This window comes from Nycticebus coucang, chromosome 2 (genome assembly GCF_027406575.1).
Source record: "Nycticebus coucang isolate mNycCou1 chromosome 2, mNycCou1.pri, whole genome shotgun sequence".
Lineage (NCBI taxonomy): Eukaryota > Metazoa > Chordata > Mammalia > Primates > Lorisidae > Nycticebus > Nycticebus coucang.
Genome location: NC_069781.1, coordinates 142395209 through 142417052, shown reverse-complemented (window position 1 = coordinate 142417052; position 21844 = coordinate 142395209). Strand labels below are relative to the sequence as shown.

Sequence of the window (21844 nt, the reverse complement as noted above, 5' to 3'; positions counted from 1 at the left end):
TAAAGAGGACTATGAAAAAAAGAAATAGCTGAAGATGTTAACAAATGGAAAAACGTACCATGCTCATGGCTGGGAAGAATCAACATTGTTAAAATGTCTATACTACCCAAAGCAATATATAATTTTAATGCAATTACTATTAAAACTACATTGCCATATTTTAAAGATCTAGAAAAAATAATACTTCATTATATATGGAATCAGAAAAAAAATGCAAATAGCCAAAACATTACTCAAAAATAAAAACAAAGCAGGAGGAATCATGCTACCAAACCAGAGACTATACTATAAATCGATAGTGATCAAAACAGCCTGGCACTGGCACAAACACAGAGAAGTAAATGTCTAGAACAGAATAGAGAACCAAGAGATAAATCCAGCTACTTACCGTCATTTGATCTTTGACAAGCCAATTAAAAACATTCAGTGGGGAAAAGATTCCCTATTTAATAAATGGTGCTGGGTGAACTGGCTGGCCATCTGTAAAAGACTGAAACTGGACCCACACCTTTCACCATTAATTAAGATAGACTCTCACTGGATACAGAACTTAAACTGAAGACATGAAACTATAAAAATACTTGAAGAAAGTTCAGGGAAAACTCTTGAAGGGATCAGCCTGGGTGACTATTTTATAAGGAGGACTCCCCAGGCAATTAAAGCAGTATCAAAAATACATTACTGGGACCTGATCAAACTAAACAGCTTCTGCACAACCAAGAAAACAGTAAGTAAAGCAAGCAGATGGCCCTCAGAATGGGAAAAAATATTTGCAGATTATACCTCTGATAAAGGTTTAATAACCAGAATCCACAGAGAACTCAAACATATTAGCAAGAAAAGAACAAGTGATCCCATCTAAGGGTGGGCAAAGGACGTAAAGAGAAACTTCTCTAAAGAAGACAGACACACAATCTACAGACACATGAAATGAAGCTCATCATCCTTAATCATCAGAGAAATGCAAATCAAAACTACTTTGAGATATCACCTAACCCCAGTAAGAGTAGCCCACATAACAAAATCCAAAAACCCAGAGATGTTGGCATGGATGTGGAGAAAAGGGCACACTTCTACACTGCTGGTGGGAATGCACACTAATACGTTCCTTTTGGAAGGATGTTTGGAGAATACTTGGAGATCTAAAAATAGACCTATCATTCAATCTATACTTCCTTTACTAAGTATATACCCAGAAGACCAAAAATCACAATATAACAAAGACATCTGTACCAGAATGTTTATTGCAGCCCAATTCATAATTGCTAAGTCATGGAAGAAGCCCAAGTGCCCATGGACCCACGAATGGATTAGCAAATTGTGGTACATGTATACCATGGAATATTATGCAGCCTTAAGGAAAGATGGAGACTTTACCTCTTTCATGTTTACATGATGGAGCTGGAATATATTATTCTTAGCAAAGTATCTCAGGAATGGAAGAAAAAGTATCCAATGTACTTAGCCCTACTATGAAGCTAATTTATAGCTTTCACATGAAGGCTATAACACAACTATAGCACAAAAATATGGGGAAAGGGCCAAGGAAGGGGAAGGGAGGGGGGAGCTTAGGGTGAAGGGAGGGTAATGGATGGGGTCACACCTAAGGTGCATCTAAGAATGGGTACAAGTGAAACTTACTAAATGCAGAAGACAAATGTTTACTTACAGTAACTAAGAAAATGCCATGAAGGCTACGTTGAACAATTTCATGAGAATATTTCAGATTGTATATGAAACCAGCACCTTATACCCCTTGATTGCACTAACGTACACAGCTATGATCTAACAATAAAAAAAATAAATAAATAGTATATTAATAGATAAACAGTATACAAAGAAGAAATCTCTGTTATCGATAACATAAAATGGGGTTTAAAATAGATGGCAGTAGGGCGGCGCCTGTGGCTCAAGGAGTAGGGCGCCGGTCCCATATGCCGGAGGTGGCAGGTTCAAACCTAGCCCCAGCCAAAAAACAAAAAAAAAGAAAAGGAAAATAGATGGCAGTAATTTTAAGATGTTTTACATAATTGCAATAGTAACGCCAAAGAAAATATCTATAGAATATACACACAAAGGAAAATTAGATGAGCATCAAAACATGTCATTCAAAAAAAAATGTCAACAGGATACAAAAGAAGGCAGCAGGAGAGGAAAGAAGAGATACTAGCACTATAAGACACACAGGAAAAAGAGTAACAAAATTCAACAAAAATGGGAGCAAGAAGTCACTCCTGATCCCTATCAGTAACTACTTTCACTATAAATTCATTCAACTCCTAATGAAAACATATAGACTGATCAAATACATAAAAAACAAGATTAACTATCTGCCATCTACTCGCATTTTAGATATAAAGACACACTAAAACTGAAAGGATAGGAAAACTTATTCCATGCAAATGGGAACCTAAAGAGAGCAGAGGTGACTGTATTTATATCAATCAAAAGATACTTTAAGACAAAAACTGTCCTAAGATCGCTTCTCAGCCTTTTGGCTAAGATCAAGTGTAAAAACTGTCATAAGACAAAGATTATTATACAATGATAAAAGGATCAATTTACCAGAAAGATATAGCAATTTTAAATATATAATTATATAGACACCTAATATTAGACCTCCCAAATACACAGAGCAAACATTGATAGAACTGAAGACAGTAACCCAATAGTAGCATGTGAATTCCATATCCCACTTTCAGTTATGGCTGGAAACACCACATAGAAGGTAAATATGGAAACAGAGGAAGTGAATAGCACTACAGACCAAATGGACCCTGACAGACACATACAGAAACCCCAGTCAACAACAGCAGAATACACAGTCTTCTCAAATGCAAATAGAATATTCCCAAAGATAGAAGACATCTTAAGCCACAAAACAAGTCTTAATAAATTTAAAAAGATTTAAATCAAAGTATCTTCTCTATCCACAATGAAAAGAAATGAGAAATCAACAGTAGAAGCAAACTAGAAAGCTTCAAAAATATGTGAAAATTAAACAACTACCTCGTGAACAACGAAAGAGTGAAAGGAAAAATAACAAGGGAATTTAGAAAACATATAAGACAAAAACACAACATTTCAAAACTAATGAGATAGAGCAAAAACAGCACAGTGGGAGATTATAGTGGTAAATGCTTACAACAAAAAGTAAAAAAAAAAAATCTCAAATCAACAACCTAAGCTTTCATGTGAAGAAACTACAAAAAAAAACTAAATAAAAAAAGAAAATTAGCAGAAGATCCAAAAATAATAAAAATTAGACAGATAAATAAGATAAAGAATAGAAAAATAATAGAAAAGAAATTCATGAAACCAAGAACCAATTCCTCAAAAACATCAATTTTTTGAACCCTGCTCTAGAAAAGAAATACATAGAAGAAGACAGATAACTAAACTTAGAAATGAAAGAGAGATTACAATTGATTTCACAAAAACAAAAAGGACTGTGAGACTACTGTGAACAATTAAGTGCCACCACAGCAGATAAATCAGAATAATTAAATATTCCTAGAAACATACAACCTACCAAGACTCAGTCAGGAAAAAATAAAAAAATCATATTAGATCCACAATGAGTAAGGAAACTTATTAGGTTTGGTTTTTTTTGTTTTTTTTTATTAATATTAAATTATAGCTGTGTGCATTAACGCGATCCTGGGGCACCATACACTGGTTTATAAACAGACTGACACATTTTCATCACACTGGTTAACATAGCCTTCGTGGCATTTTCTTTTTTTTTTTTTCTTTTTTTTTTTTGTAGAGACAGAGTCTCACTGTACCGCCCTCGGGTAGAGTGCAGTGGCGTCACACGGCTCACAGCAACCTCTAACTCTTCGGCTTACGCAATTCTCTTGCCTCAGCCTCCTGAGCAGCTGGGACTACAGGCACCCACAACAACGCCCGGCTACTTTTTGGTTGCAGTTTGGCCAGGGCTGGGTCCGAACCCGCCACCCTCGGCATATTGGGCCAGCGCCCTACTCACTGAGCCACAGGTGATGCCCCCGTGGCATTTTCTTAATTATTGTATTAAGACAATTATATTCTACATTTACTAAGTTTCACATGTACCCTTGTAAGATGCACCGCAGGTGTACTCCCACCAATTACCCTCCCTCTAACCAACCTCCTCCCTCACACCCCTGCATCTCCCCATTCCCCATATACTTAGGTTATAACTGGGTTATAGCTTTCATATGAAAGCCAAAAATTAGTTTCATAGTAGGGCTGAGTACATTGGATACTTTTTCTCCCATTCTTGAGATACTTTACTGAGAAGAATATGTTCAAGCTACATCCATGTAAACACAAAACAGGTAAAGTCTCCATCTTTCTTTAAGGCTGCATAATATTCCATGGTGTACATATACCACAATTTATTAATCCATTCGTGGATCGATGGGCAATTGGGCTTTTTCCATGACTTAGCAATTGTGAATTGGGCTGCAATAAACATTCTGGTGCAAATATCTTTGTTATAATGTGATTTTTGGTCTTCTGGGTACATACCTAGTAGAGAAATTATATGATTCAATGGCAGATCTATTTTTATATCTATAAGTGTTCTCCAAACATCTTTCCAAAACGAATGTATTAATTTGCATTCCCTCCAGCAGTGTAGAAGTGTTCCCTTTTCTCCACATCCACGCCAACATCTCTGGTCTTGGGATTTTGTGATATGGGCTAATCTTACTGGAGTTAAATGGTATCTCAAGGTACTTTTGATATGCATTTCTCTGATGATTAAAGATGATGAGCATTTTTTCATATGTCTGAAGGCCTTGTGCCTGTCTTCTTCAGAGAAGTTTCTCTTCAAGTCCCTTGACCACCTTGCGATGGGATCACTTGTTCTTTTCTTGCTTACACATTTGAGTTCTCTGTGGATTCTGGTTATTAAACCTTTGTTGGAGACATAACCTACAAATATCTTCTCCCATTCTGAGGGCTGTTTGCTTGCTTTACTTACTGTGTTCTTGACTGTGCAGAAGCTTTTTAGTTTGATCAGGTCCCACTAGTGTATTTTTGAAGCTGCTTCAATTGCCGGGGGGATCCTCCTCATAAAATACTCACTCAGACCAAATTCTTCAAGGGTTTTCCTTGCACTCTCTTCTAGAATTTTTAGTTTCATATCTTAAGTTTAAATCTTTAATCCAGTGAGAGTCTATCTTAGTTAACGGTGAAAGGTGTGGGTCGAGTTTCAGTCTTCTATAGGTTGCCAGCCAGTTCACCCAGCCAGAACCATTTGTCAAATAGGGAATCTTTTCCCCCACTGGATAATTTTAATTGACTTGTCAAAGATCAAATAACGGTAAGTAGCTGAGTTCAACTCTCGGTTTTCTATTCTGTTCCATACATCTACCTCTCTGTCTTTGTGCCAGTACCATGCTGTTTTGATCACTATTGATTAATAGCATAGTATAGTCTGAGGTCTAGTAGCGTAAATCCCCCTGATTCCATATAAAATGAAGTATTATTTTTTCAAGATCTTTAAAGTATGACAGTGAAGCTTTAATAGGGATTGCATTAAAATTGTATATTGCTTTGGGTAGTATGAACATTTTCACAATATTGATTCTTCCCAGCCATGAGCATGGTATGTTTTTCCATTTGTTAACGTTTTCAGCTATTTCTTTTCTTAGAGTTTCACAGTTCTCTTTACAGAGATCTTTCACATCCTTTGTTAGATAAACTCCCAAATATTTCATCTTCTTTGGCACTACTAGAATAGAGTCCTTAACTGTTTTTTCAGCTTGAAAATTGTTGGCATACATAAAGGCTACCGATTTATGAATGTTGATTTTGTAACCTGAGACAGTGCTGTATTCCTTGATCACGTCAAAGAGTTTTGTAGTAGAATCCCTGGTGTTTTCCAGATTTACAATCATATCATCTGTGAAGAGTGAAAGTTTGATCTCTCTGACCCTATATGGATACCCTAGATTGCCTTTTCTTCCCTAATACTGATGGCTAAAACTTCCATTACAATGTTAAAGAGCAGTGGAGACAATAGGCAGCATTGTCTGGTTCCTAATCTGAGTAGAAATGATTTCAATTTAACTCCATTCAGTATGATATTGGCTGTAGGTTTTCTGTAGATGGCATCTGTCAGTTTAAGAAATGTCCCTTCTATACCATTTTTTTTTTTTATTGTTGGGGATTCATTGAGGGTACAATAAGCCAGGTTACACTGATTGCAATTGTTAGGTAAAGTCCCTCTTGCAATCATGTCTTGCCCCGATAAAGTGTGAAACACACCAAGGCCCCACACCCCTCCCTCCGTCCCTCTTTCTGCTTTTCCTCCTCCCCCCATAACCTTAATTGTCATTAATTGTCCTCATATCAAAATTGAGTATATAGGATTCATGCTTCTCCATTCTTGTGATGCTTTACTAAGAATAATGCCTTCCACTTCCATCCAGGTTAATATGAAGGATGTAAAGTCTCCACTTTCTTTAATAGCTCAATAGTATTCCATGGTATACATATACCACAGCTTGTTAATCCATTCCTGCATGGTGGACATTTAGGGTGTTTCCACATTTTGGCGATTGTAAACTGAGCTACAATAACAGTCTAGTACATGTGTCCTTATGATAAAAGGATTTTTTTCCTTCACTGATGACATGATCTTATACTTAGAGAACCCCAAAGGCTCAACCACAAGACTCCTACAAGTCATCAAAAAATACAGTAATGTTTCAGGATATAAAATCAATGTCCACAAGTCAGTAGCCTTTGTATACAACAATAACAGTCAAGATGAGAAGCTAATTAAGGACACAACTCCATTCACCATAGTTCAAAGAAAATGAAATACCTTGGAATATACCTAACAAAGGAGGTAAAGGACCTCTATAAAGAAAATTATGAAATGCTAAGAAAGGAAATAGCAGAGGATATTAACAAATGGAAGAACATACCATGCTCATGGATGGGAAGAATCAACATTGTTAAAATATCTATACTTCCCAAAGCAATCTACCTATTCAATGCCATTCCTATCAAAATACCAACATCATACTTTCAAGATTTGGAGAAAATGATTCTGCGTTTTGTATATACCAATTTTCTTAAGTGTTCTGATCCTGAAGGGATGCTGGATATTATCAAAAGCTTTTTCTGCATCAATTGAGAGCATCATATGGTCTTTGTTTTTTAATTTGTGTATGTGCAGAATTATAGTTATAGATTTACGTATATGGAACCAGCTGAGACCATGGAATAAAACCAACTTAGTCGTGATATATAATTTGTTTGATGTGTTGCTGGATTCTCTTTGTTAAGATCTTGTTGAATATTTTTGCATCTATATTCACTAGTGATATTGGTCTATAATTTTCTTTTTTTGTTGGGTCTTCCCTAGTTTGGGGATCAGGGTGATGTTTGCTTCATAGAACGTATTGGATACTCTTCCTTCTTTCTCTATGTTTTGGAACAGATTGAGTAATATACGTACTAATATTGTGACATAAAACCATCTGGTCCCGGGCTTTTCTTTTTAGGGAGATTTCGTATGATTGATGCTATTTCAGAACTTGATATTGGCCTGTTCAACATTGAACTTGATTCTGGCTAAGTCTTAGAAGGTGACGTGCTTCCAAGTATTGGTCAATTTCCTTCAGATTTTCATATTTCTGAGAATGAAGTTTCTTGTAATATTCATTAAGGATTTTTTTGAATTTCTGAAGAGTCTGTTGTTATTTCATCTTTGAAATTTCTGATTGATGAAATTAGAGATTTTACTCTTTTTTTCCTGGTTAGGTTAGCCAAAGGTTTATCTATTTTACTGACCTTTTCAAAAAACAAACTTTTTGATTTATTGATCTGTTGTATAATTCTTTTGTTTTCAATTTCATTTCATTCTGCTCTAATTTTGGTTATTTCTTTTCTTCTACTGGGTTAGGGGTTGGAATGTTCTACCTTTTCCAGTTGCTTCAGATGTCCCATGAAGTTGTTAACTTCCTTTCTTTCTGTTCTCTTGAGGAAGGCTTGCAGTGCTATAAATTTCCCTCTTAGGACTGCCTTTGCGGTATCCCAGAGGTTCTGATAATTCGTGTCTTCAGTATCGTTTTGTTCCAAAAATTTGGCAATTTCCTTCTTAATCTCAACTCTGACCCAGCTATCATTCAGCATAAGGTTATTTAACTTCCATGTTTTTGTATGAGTATGCAGGTTCCTGTTGTTACTGAGTTCAACTTTTATTCCATGGTGGTCCAAGAGGATGCACGGAATAATTTCTATAACTTTAAATTTACTGAGGTTAGAATTGTGACCTAAGATGTGATCAATTTTTGGAGTATGTTCCGTGGGCTGATGATAAGTATGTGTATTCAGTTTTGTTGGGATGAAATGTTCTGTAGATGTCTGGTAAATCCAAATGTTGGATGGTTAGTTTTAAACCTAAAATTTCTTTGCTCAGCTTCTTATTGGAGGATCTATCCAATACTGTAAAAGGAGTGTTAAAATCTCCAACTATTATGGAGCTGGAGGAAATCAAGTTGCTCATGTCTGTTAGAGTTTCTCTTATTAATGGAGGCACATTCTGGATGGGTGCATAAATATTCATAATTGAATTCTCATCATATTGAGTATTACTCTTAACAAATAAGAAGTGACAATTCTTATCCTTCCTTACTTTTGGTGGTTTAAAACCTACAGTGTCTGCAAATACAATTGAACGCCTGCTTTTTTTTGGCTACCATTTGCCTGAAATATGGATGACCATCCTTTCACCCTAAGTCTATATTTATCTGCTTTTGCTGTTGTTGTTGTTCTTGGGAATTCATTGAGGGTACAATAAGCCAGGTTACACTCATTGCATTTGTTAGGTAAAGTCCCTCTCGCAATCATGTCTTGCCCGCAGAAGTTGTGGCACACACCAAGGCCCCACCCCTCTCCCTCCTTCCCTCTCTCTGCTGTTCCTTCCCCCCTCATGACCTTAATTGTCATTAATTGTCCTCATATCAAAATTGAGTACATAGGATTCATGCCTATCCATTCTTGTGATGCTTTACTAAGAATAATGTCTTCCACTTCCATCCAGATTAATAAAAACGAAGTAAAGTCTCCATTTTTTTTTAATAGCTGAATAGTATTCCATGGTATACATATACCACAGCTTGTTAATCCATTCCTGGGTTGGTGGGCATTTAGGCTGTTTCCACATTTTGGCGATTGTAAATTTAGCTGCAATAAACAGTCTAGTACAGTGTCTTATGATAAAAGGATTTTTTTCCTTCTGGGTAGATGCCCAGTAATGGGATTGTAGGATCAAATGGGAGGTCTAGCTTCAGTGCTTTGAGGTTTTTCCATACTTCCTTCCACAAAGGTCGTGCTAGTTTGCAGTCCCACCAGCAGTGTAAAAGTGTTCCCTTCTCTCCACATCCACGCCAGCATCTGCAGTTTTGAGATTTTGTGATGTGGGCCATTCTCTCTGGGGTTACATGGTATCTCAGGGTGGTGTTGATTTGCATTTCTCTAATATATAGGGATGATGAACATTTTTTCATATGTTAGCTATTTGTCTGTCTTCTTTAGAGAAGGTTCTATTCATGTCTCTTGCCCATTGATATATGGGATTGTTGGCTTTTTTCATGTGGATGAATTTGAGTTCTCTATAGATCCTAGTTATCAAGCTTTTGTCTGATTCAAAATATACAAATATCCTTTCCTATTGTGTAGGTTGTCTCTTTGGTTTGGTTGTTGTCTCCTTGGCTGTATAGAAGCTTTTCAGTTTAATGAAGTCCCATTTGTTTATTTTTGTTGTTGTTGCAATTGCCATGGCAGTCTTCTTGATGAAGTCTTTCCCCAGGCCAATATCTTCCAATGTTTTTCCCATCCTTTCTTTGAGGATTTTTATTGTTTCGTGCCTTAAATTTAAGTCCTTTATCCATCTTGAATCAATTTTTGAGAGTGGGGAAAGGTGTGGGTCCAGTTTCAATCTTTTACATGTGGATATCCAGTTCTCCCAACACCATTTATTGAATAGGGAGTCTTTCCCCAAGGTGTGTACTTGTTTATCGAAGATTAGGTGGTTGTAAGATGTTTGTTTCATTTCGTGCTTTTCTATTCAATTCCAAGTGTCTATGTCTCTATTTTTGTGCTAGTACCATGCTATCTTGACCACTATGGCTTTGTAGTACAGACTGAAATCTGGTATGCTGATGCCCCCAGCTTTATTTTTATTACTAAGAACTACCTTAGCTATACAGGGTTTTTTTTGTTTCCATACAAAACACAGAATCATTTTCTCCAAATCTTGAAAGTACAATGTTGGTATTTTGATAGGAATGGCATTGAATAGGTAGATTGCTTTGGGAAATATACACATTTTAACAATGCTGATTGTGCCCATCCATAACCATGGTGTGTTCTTCCATTTGTTAAAATCCTCTGCTATTTCCTTTCTTAGGATTTCATAATTTTCTTTATAGTTGTCCTTCACCTCCTTCATTAGGTATTTTCTTTAAAACTATGGTGAAGAGAGTTGTGTCCTTAATTATCTTCTCATCTTGACTGTTATTGGCATATACAAAGGCTACTGACTTGTGGACATTGATATTATATCCTGAAACATTGCTATATTTTTTGATGACTTGTAGGCGTCTTGTGGTTGAGTGTTTTGGATTCTCTAAGTACAAGATCATGTCGTCAGCAAAGAGGGAGAGTTTGACCTCCTCTGCTCCCATTCAGATTCCCTTTATTTCCTGTATTGGCTAGAACTTCCAGCACTATGTTGAACAGTAAAGGTGACAGAGTACAACCTTGTCTGGTTCCAGTTTTAAGAGGAAAAGCTTTCGGTTTTACTCCATTCAGTAAAATACTAGCTGTGGGTTTGGCGTCGATAGCTTCAATCAGTTTTAGAAATACACCACCTATGCCTATGGTCTTCAGTGTTCTAATTAGAAAAGGATGCTGGATTTCATCAAATGCTTTTTCTGCATCTATTGAGAGGATCATATGATCTTTATTTTTGCCTCTGTTAAAATGGTGAATAATATGGTGCATATAATAAACCAGCCTTGCATCCCTGGGATGAAACTTACTTGATCATGATGTATCACTTTTTTGAAGACAAGCTGTAATCTATTGGCTAGCATTTTGTTGAGAATTTCTGCATCTATATTCATAAGTGAGATTGATCTGACATTCTCCTTTTTGGTTGGTTCTTTTCCTGTTTTTGGTATCAGGGTGATGTTTGCTTCATAGAATGTGTTGGGGAAGATTCCTTCTTCCCCAATTTTCTGGAATAATTTCTGCAGTACAGGAATAAGCTCTTCCTTGAAGGTTTGATAGAATTCTGGAGTGAAGCCATCTGGACCAGGGCATTTTGGGGTTGGAAGCTTTTTTATTGTTTCTTTGATCTCAGTGCTTGAAATTGGTCTGTTTCAGGAGCTCTATTTCTTCCTCGCTAAGTCTAGGGAGAGGGTGTGATTACAAATATTGATCCATTTCCTTCACATTGTCAAATATCTGGGCATAGAGTTTCTGGTAGTATTCAGAGATGATCTCTTGTATCTCTGTGGGATCAGTTGTTATTTCCCCTTTATCATTTCTGATTGAGGTTACTAGAGATTTTACTTTTCTATTTCTCGTTAGTCTGGCTAATGGTTTATCTATTTTATTAATTTTTTTCAAACAACCAACAACTTGTTTCATTAATTTTCTAAATGATTCTTTGTTTGCTATTTCATTGATCTCTGATTTGATTTTGGAGATTTCTTTTCTTCTACTGACATTAGGCTTAGATTATTCTTCTTTTTCCAACTCCATAAGATGGCTTGTGAGTTTGTTGATGCGCTCTCTTTCTGTTTTTCAAATGTAGGCATCTAAAGCGATGAATTTTCCTCTCAAAACTGTTTTTGCAGTATCCTACAGGTTTTGGTAGCTTGTGTCTTCATTGTTGTTATGCTCAAGGAAGTTAATGATTTCCTGTTTTATTTCTACCTGCACCCATCAGTTATTCAACAGAAGATTGTTTAATTTCCATGTCTTTGTCTGGGGTGGAACATTGTTGTTAGAGTTGAGTTCCACCCTTAGTGCTTTATGGTCTGAGAAGATACAAGGTAAAATTTCAATTCTTTTGATTCTGTTGATATTTGTTTTGTGTCTCAGTATATGATCAATTTTGGAGAATGTTCCATAGGGTGATGAGAAGAATGTGTATTCTTTATCTTTGAGATGGAGTATTCTATATGTGTCTATCAAGCACAGTTGTTCTAGGGTGCCATTTAAATCTCTTATATCTTTATTTAATTTCTGTTTAGAGGATCTGTCCAGCTCTGTAAGAGGAGTGTTAAAGTCCCCTGTGATTATGGTATTACCGGATATCATATTGCTCACAGTAAGGTCTGTTTCAAGAATCTGGGAGCATTTAAATTGGGTGCATAAATATTTAGAATTGTAACATCTTCTTGTTGTATTTTTCTCTTGACCAATATAAAGTGACCATCTTTGTCTTTTTTGACTTTAGTTGCTTTAAATACACATGTATGTGAAAATAAGATCACAACTCCTCTTTTCTTCTAAATTCCATTTGCCTGAAAAATTGTCTTCCAACCCTTGACTCAGAGCTTTTTCTTTTGAAGCCAGGTGTGTTTCTTTCAGACAGCAAATGGATGGCTTGTGTTTTTTAATCCAGTCAGCAAATCTATGTCTCTTCAGTGGGGAATTCAAGCCATTAACATTTATTGAGATAATTGATAAGTGTGGTAGTGTTCTATTCATCTTATTTTGTGAGAGTCCATTGCTTAGTTTTATCTTTTGCATCAGTGTGGAGGTTAGGTTCTGTCCTTTAATTTCTGAGTTTTTACTTTGCTGCTGATCCATTGTGATGGTCAGTGTGTAGAACAGGTTGAAGTATTTCCTATAGAGCTGGTCTTGCTGTGGCAAATTTCCCCAATGTTTGTATATCCATAAAGTATTTGATTTCTCCATCAACTTTAAAGTTTAGCTTAGCAGGGTACAAAATTCTGGGCTGGAAATTGTTCTGTTTAAGTAGATTAAAGGTAGATGACCATTGTCTTCTTCCCTGGAAAGCTTCATTAGAGAAGTCTGCAGTCACTCTGATGAATTTGCCCCTGTAGGTCAACGGGCACTTACTTCTGGCAGCTTGTAGTATCTTTTCTTTTGTCTTGACTTTGGACAGGTTCATCACAATGTGTCTTGGAGAAGCTTGGTTAGAGTTCAGGCGAACTGGGGTCCGATATCCCTCTGAAAGCTATATGTCAGAATCTTTGGTGATGTTTGGGAAATTTTCTTTTATAATATTCTCTAGTATGGCTTCCATTCCTCTGGGGCATTCTTCTTCCCCTTCTGGGATTCCTATAACTCATATGTTGGAACTCTTCATAAGGTCTCATAATTCTGACAGTGAACGTTCTGCTTTCTCTCTGTTCTTTTCTGCCTCTTTTACTATCTGAGTTATCTCAGGAACTTTGTCTTCTACCTCTGAAATTCTTTCTTCTGCATGGTCTAACCTGTTGCTGATACTTTCCATTGCATCTTTAAGTTCCCCAATTGACTGCTTCAGTTCCTTCAGCTCTGCTATATCCTTTCTATATTCTTCATATCATTCATCTCTTATTTGATTCTGTTTTTGGATTTCCTTTTGGTTACTTTCCACTTTATTAGCAGTTTCCTTCATTGTTTCCATCATTTCTTTCATTGTTTTCATCTTGTGTATTCTAAATTCCCTTTCTGTCATTCCTAACATTTCTTTATTGGTGGAATCCTCTGCAGTATCTACCTTATGGTCCCTTGGAGGGATTGTTCTCGAATGGTACTTCCTGTTGCCTGGAGTTTTCTGCTGATTCTTCCTCATGAGTGATTTCTTTTATCTGTTTCCTTGACCTAATTTTCCTTTCACTTCCTCTTGCTCTTTAAGTTCCCATGCCTGTCGACTAAGGTTTCGATGAGTCCTTTTGGTATAGGACCAGAAGGATGAGAAGGTTGAAGAGCAAGAAGGGATAAAAGAAAGAAAAAACAAAAAGAAAAGGGAGAAAGGAGAGGGGGTGGGTAAAAGGAATATTTACAAAAAGAAGAGAGGCACAGAAAGAGGGAGACAGAGCAATGTAGGTGTACAGTAGGGTACTTTGACACAACCTTAAAAAAAAAAACCAACCTCTGGGGGTGCCCGTTTGGGTGGTTCCCATGAGGTCAGCAATTCTTTGCCAGCCTGATCAGACACAGTACCCCACCTCCACCAAGTAGAGAGGAAAGACAAAAATGCTATAAATCAAACCAAAACAAGCAAACAGAAAACTTTACGGGATAAAATTGGGTAAAAAACCAAATAATAGGGGTAGAAACACTAGCAAAAATGAAGTTCTAGTTATTGAAAAAGGCAGCAATGGTAACTTGTATTTATACTAGAAAAGTGGAGAACGAAAAGAAAAAATCTGTACAGAAAAGGCTGAAATTAAAAAGCAAAACAACAACAAAACATAAAAATAAACAATAAACAAACAAAACAAAAACAACCAAAAACAAAGCTTATCTTGTTGAATTTTGTCTGGGCAACAGGTGGTCTTCTGGGGTATGAGATGTTAATTACAATGCTGATACAACTGGAGGCCTCCGCTGATGTCTCAAACCCCACAGGGCAGACACCCTAAGTCTCTCTTCTGCCCTCTTAAAAGGCACTTTAAGCTTCTAAACTTGCTAAGCAGAAGCTTTCACAGGAACGTGCTTGTCACTGGAATCACTAGTGAAGTGGCTATCCACTTACCCGGTGTGCCAAAACCGGTCTCAACTCTGCCCCTGAGGGTTAGGGCTGTAAGGCAGCTCAGACCCCGCTTTAGGCTGCTCAGTCACTAGGTTACTAGGTCCCGCCCCATCCTTGCTCTGCAACCCCTAGGGCAGACCTTGTTGGGCATCTCACAATGGCTCCCTGCGGCCCACAGCCAAACACTATTAGCTCCGTCCATCTGGCTCAGCGGCTCAGCCTGGGGTCCCAGACAACACCCAAAGTTCTGTGCACTCCCGATCAAGCTCTCCCCAAGGCAGTTCAACTGAGTGCCAAGTCCAAAAACACCAAAACAGTTCACAGGTAAGGACTTTCCAGTTTGCAGTCTCGCTGCTACTGCACTTACAGCTGTCGGCGGGATTAGACCAATCGAACACACATGATTACTTGCCAGTTTTCCACTGTTTTCGTCTTCCTCTTGAGGTCCGGAAGTCTCTCAATGACTCCCTGCATCCTCAAAGGGATGATTATAGGCAGATCCCACCAGCCAGAGATGCCTGGAGTCTTATCTCCCCAGACTCACAGTGCCCAGATGCAAGGAAGCTGTTACTCGGCCACCATCTTGCTCCCAGAGTCCCTATATTTATCTTTTAAGGTAGGATGTGACTCTTGTATGCAGCAAATATCTGGCCTAAGTTTTTGTATCCAGTCAGCTAACCTGGGCCTCTTTAGAGGACAGTTTAAGCCATTCACATTAATGGAGAATATTGATAAGTCTGGTAAAACTTTGGTTATCGAGTTTTTCGAAAGTCCAGTGGACACTTTTAATCCTTTCGGCACTGTGAAAGTTGGAGTTTGATCAAAGTTTCTGAGTGAGTTTATTTTTGTGGTAGAGGATTTGGCTGGTCATTATGGAGGACAGGTCTGAGAATATCCTGAAGAGCTCGTTTGGTTATGGCAAATTTCTTCAACATGTGAATGTCATTAAAGTATTTAATTTCTCCATCATAAATGAAACTCAGTTTAGGTGGATACAGGGATCCGGGGTTAAAAGTTAATTTTTTGTTTTGTTTTTTTTAGAGATAGAGTCTCACTTTCTCGCCCTTGGTAGAGTGCTGTGGCATCACAGCTCACAGCAACCTCCAGCTCTAGAGCTTAGCCGATTCTCTTGCCTCAACCTCCCGAGTAGCTGTGACTATAGGCGCCTGCCACAATGCCCAGCTATTTTTTTGTTGCAGTTTGGCTGGGACCGGGTTCGAACCTGCCACCTTCGGTATATGGGGCCGGCACCCTACTCACTGAGCCACAGGCACCTCCCAGGAAACTAAATTAGTAATAAACCTCCCAACCCAGAAAAGCCCAGGACCAGATGGCTTCACTGATCGTTTCTACCAACATTTAAGGAAGAATTAACAAAAATCTTTCTCAAACTCTGCCCAAAAAAGAAGACAAATACTTCTAAACTCACTATTAGGCCATCACTACTCTGATACCAAATCCAGACAAAGTCATAAGAAAATAAAAGTATAAGTTTATTTTATAAACTGCAAATTCAGGAAAGTTGCAGGATATAAACTCAGCATTCAAAAATTAGTTGTCTTTCCGCACATTAACAACAAACTATAAAAAAAGAAGTTAAGGAAACAATTCCATTTACAGTGATATTAAAAGGAATATAACACTTAGGAATAAATGCAACCAAAGAGGTAAAGGACTTACCCACTAAGAACTAATAAACCCTGCTGGTAAGATTTTACAAAGACATCCATAAATGGATGCTCTCATCGGTGGGATGGCCTAACATTGCTAAGATATCAATATTACTCAAAGCAATCTCCAAGTTCAATATAATTCCTACCAAAATACCAATAGCACTTTTTAGCAGAAATATAAAAACTCATCCTAAAATTTTTATGGTATCTCTAGAGACCCCAAATAGGAGTCTTAGAAAAGTCAGAGGCCTTACCCTTCCTGATTTGAAAACTTATCACAAACCTACAGTAATCAAAACAGTATACTAAAGGCAAATATATAAATGGAACAGAATCAAGATCCCATAACTAAACCCTTCACATAAGTGAATTTTAACCATGCTCCCACTACTACACAAGGAGAAAAGGACAGTTGTTTCAACATAGGGTGCTGGGACAATTGTATATGCACATTCAAAAGAATGAAGCTGAACTTTTGCCTTACAACACATATATAAATTAATTCAAATTAATCAAAGACCTAATATAAGACTTAAAGACCTCAAACCATAAAGATTCTATAAGAAAATATAATGGAAAATATTTTTGATACGACAGCAAAATCCCAGGAAACAAAAGCAAAAATAGATGAAGAGATTACATCAAACTTAAAATCTTCCACATATTACAAAAGCCAAGAAGTGGAAGCAAACAAAATGTCAACCAATCAACCAACAGATGAATGGATAAAGAAAATATGGTGAAATATTCCTTATAAATATATATAAAGAAATCTTGTCACACATTACAATATGGGTGAAACTTGAGGACATTATGGCAAGTGAAATGCAACAAGCCAATCACGTAAGGACAAGTACTACAAGATTCCACTCACATTAATCACCTCCAGTAGTCAGAAATCCAGCTATGAAATCCTGTGATCCTATTAGGATCCTATTAGGATCAATGGAGCCTAATTAACACAAAATATTTTATTTTTCACTAAACTATTACAAATTTTGTTAACTTCTCAATTTACTTTTACAATTCAACAATTTTCCAGTATTAGAAATTATTTGAAGGATTTCATGAATGCTTACCTTTAAAAGGAAGCTCTTTAAGAGCTTCCTTTCTGATGACCCCCTCGGCAATTGAAGCAGCTTCAAAAATACACTACTGGGACCTGACCGAACTAAAAAGTTTCTGCACACCCAAGAACACAGTAAGTAAAGCAAGCAAACAGCCATCAGAATGGGAGAAGAAATTAGCAGGTTATGTCTCCAACAAAGGTTTAATAACCAGAATCCACAGGGAACTCAAACATATAACCAAGAAAAGAACAAGTGATCCCATCGCAGGCTGGGCAAGAGACTTGAAGAGAAACTTCTCTGAAGAAGACAGGCACACGGCCTACAGACATATGAAAAAATGCTCATCATCTTTAATCATCAGAGAAATGCAAATCAAAACTACTTTGAGATATCATCTAACTCCAGTAAGATTAGCCCATATCACAAAATCCCAAGATCAGAGATGTTGGCGTGGATATGGAGAAAAGGGAATACTTCTACACTGCTGGCAGGAATGCAAATTAATACGTTCCTTTTGGAAAAATGTTTGGAGAACACTTAGAGATCTAAAAATAGATCTGCCATTCAATCCTAATAATTCCTCTACTAGGCATATACCCAGAAGACCAAAATTCACATTATAACAAAGATATTTGCACCAGAATGTTTATTGCAGCCCAATTCATAATTGCTAAGTCATGGAAAAAGCCCAAGTGCCCATCGATCCACGAATGGATTAATAAATTGTGGTATATGTACACCATGGAATATTATGCAGCCTTAAAGAAAGATGGAGACTTTACCTCTGTCATGTTTACATGGATGGAGCTGGAACATATTCTTCTTAGTAAAGTGTGTCAAGAATGGAAGAAAAAGTATCCAATGTACTCAGCCCTACTATGAAACTAATTTATGGCTTTCACATGAAAGCTACAACCCAGTTATAACCTAAGAATAGGGGGAATGAGGAAAGGGAGGGGAGGGAGGGGGGATGTGGGCGGAGGGAGACTGAGTGGTGGGATTACACCTGCAGTGCATCTTACAAGGGTATATGTGAAACTTAGTAAATGTAGAATGTAAATGTCTTAACACAATAACTAAAAAAAATGCCAGGAAGGCTATGTTAACCAGTGTGATGAAGATGTGTCAAACAGTCTATAAAACCAGTGTATGGTGCCCCATGATTGCATTAATGTACACAGCTATGATTTAATAATTTAAAAAAAGAGCCTCCTTTCTAAGAGTAAGTGGTAAGTTACTCCTACCCTTGCCTTCCTACTCACCACTAATCATTCAACAAGTAATTAGTGAGTGACTACTGAGCTACACAGAATTCTAGAGTTTAAGGACAGACAATAATCAAGACATAAAATGCCCCCACTTCCACCGAGTTTAAGCCATTGGGTATAAAACAGAGATCAAACAAATAGCTAATCCATAAACCAGGTGTTTTTGACAGTGATGAATAATGTGAAGAGAATAAAACCAGGCACTGAGATAGAGTGACCATAGCTTAGAGATGAGAACCTAACTTGGACACAGTGATTCATTCCACCATAGCCATTCTATCCTACATAGTTGATGCAGCCTTTACTGCAATTCATTTGGGATAAGCATACAACTTAGCAACATCTATGTCACAAGCAGACTGTAAATGCTGTTTGAGTCCCAGAATGAGAGACATTGAGATGAAAAATATTTGAAAAGGTTATAATCAAGAATTTTCCAAAGGTGATTGATGAAAGACATCAAATCACAGTTCTACTAAGCAATTAATCAAAAATTCAAAAACAATAAATATTTAAAAAAAAAAAAAACTATACCCAGGTACATCATTATCAAAATACTGAAAAGTCATTAAAGAAGAAAATGTCTTAGCCAGGCACAATGGCTCACACCTGTAATCCTAGCATTCTGGGAGGCTGAGGCGGGTGGATTGCCTGAGCTCACGAGTTGGAGACCAGCCTGAGACAGAGCAAGACCCCATCTCTAAAAAAAAATAGGCAGGCACCTATAATCCCAACTACTTGGGAGGGTAAGGCAAGAGAATCACTTAAGCCTAAGAATTTGAGTTTGCTGTGAGCTGTGACACACCACAGCACTGTACTGAGGGTAACAAAGTGAAACTCTGTCTCAAAAAAAAAAAAAAAAATCTTAAGAGTGGCCAAGAAAAGGTACATTGCAGAACACAAGAAACAGGAAAATGATTAAGATCACAGCTGGGGCGGCGCCTGTGGCTTAGTCGGTAAGGTGCCGACCCCATATACCGAGGGTGGCGGGTTCAAACCCGGCCCCGGCCAAACTGCAACCGAAAAATAGCCGGGCGTTGTGGCGGGCGCCTGTAGTCCCAGCTACTCGGGAGGCTGAGGCAAGAGAATCGCTTACGCCCAGGAGTTGGAGGTTGCTGTGAGCTGCGTGAGGCCACGGCACTCTACCGAGGGCCATAAAGTGAGACTCTGTCTCTACAAAAAAAAAAAAAAAAAAAAGATCACAGCTGATACCTCATAAGAAAAATTAGAATCCAAAAACAATGACATAAGATTTTTCAAGTACTGAAAGGAAAAAAAATTAGCCTATAATTCCCATACCCAGAAAAATGACCTTCAAAAATAAAGATGAAATAAGTACCTTCAGACAGAGAAAAAATCTGAGAATTCATCTTCATCAGATCTGCAGTATCAGAAATACTCAGAGAAATTCTTCACACTATTAATCAATTATAGCATATGGAAGCGTAGATCTTCAAGAAGGAATGAAGAATACCAGAAAATGTGAACTCTACAGTTGTCAGCCACTATATAATTTGATTCAGTCAAAATCTGTCAGGGCCTTACTATGACAAAATATTACATTGAGAGGAAAATAAAGACAAATAAGATGTACTGCCAACGAGACTTCTACGATGAAGAAAATAGAACCACGTCTGAGGAGTTGAAAGCAGTATGTCCTTCTAAAATCACACGCACACTGTAGTCTACAGAGTGAGCTCAGGGGACGAAGTGGGCTTCTGCAATGAGCCCACGTTAGAAAGAAGCAGGAAACCTAGGCAGTCAGAAAGCAGAAGTCAACTGCATGGAACTTGGGTATCATTAAACACATTCCAGGATCAACACCAGATAGTTCCTCCATTTTAAATTTAACTGGTATTTAACATGAATGAAAACAAAGCGACATTATGTTTAGAAGAATATGATTACTATTATGAAAATTATTACAAATGTTTATGGCCAGACTAAGGTGTCTGACATTTATATTGGAGAATTTTAACAAGAAAGGCCTTTAAGTCACAAGTGACCTTACCCAGATTATTCAGACAACAGTGAAGAGCCATAAGGATGAGATAGGTTATCATCAGGCCAGTTGGGACCTATTTCAAAATCTTCCAGATATGAGAAATTTGGGAATCCCACAGAATAGCTAAGCACCTCAAATTTCCAGAAATAAATTAGAAACATAGGCCTGAACAGCATAGTGGTTTATGCCACACTATCCACTATCCAGTATAGTGGATATAGGTAATAACACATAAAGGCTGATTGTAGCGTCAGATGAAAGACTATATTAAAATATAAGGGAACAGACTGAAAAAGAACTGAGTGCAGGGCCAGGAATCTGGGTGAGGAGAAAAGGGGAGAGTGAGAAAAGAAGACATTTCATTGAAGCAGAGAGAGAAACGTGCTGTTATAAAGTAAGTATCAAGTTCAGGAGCTCCAGAAAATAAAGTCCTGAACAAAACAGAATGCAGTGAACAAAGAGCATTTTTCAAAGGCCTCAGAGAGTCAAAGGATGGAAAACTTAGATGCAGTGGTCAGAATTTAAAACAGGAGCAAGAATCTCAGTGTTTAGGCTGCTCTGAGTTATGTCAAGGGCCACATCTGTGGATAGCAAAATGGGGAAGAGAATGGAGATTAAGCTATTTCAAACTGAGCAGGTCCTGAACACACAACAACAAGGACTTTGAGACACAGATGTGTGGTTAGAGAGGAGCAGAGTCAAGAAGGGGAGAGGAATAAAACAGGTGAATAAGTAAACCTCAAGTGGGGGGAGGTCACTGAGAGAGAGAAGGTGGAAAATGGTGTGGAAATCATTCAGGAGCATGAATCCTGCCAATCATAAATTAATTTAACTCTGCTATTTTCCAAGATTCAAATCACCATCACTCTGGATCTTCACATAAATGTAGGAATGTCTGGGGCTGTTACTTTGGACACAGTGAAGCTGCTTCACCATTCCTAGATAAAAGAACCACACAAGGTGGGCATGGTGGCTCATGCCTATAATCTTAGCAGTCTGGGAGGCCAAAGAGGGAGGAATCAGTTGAGTGAGACCAGACTCTACCAAAAACAGAAAACTTAGCCAGCATGGTGGTATACACCTGAGGCAAGAGGATC

General features: G+C 37.6%; 1 protein-coding gene across 1 annotated transcript in view; it reads right to left on the bottom strand.

Moving 5' to 3' along the window:
- Window positions 1-21844, bottom strand: part of GABRG3 (gamma-aminobutyric acid type A receptor subunit gamma3) — a 774385-nt gene that overhangs the window by 709011 nt on the left and 43530 nt on the right. The window lies entirely within an intron of this gene.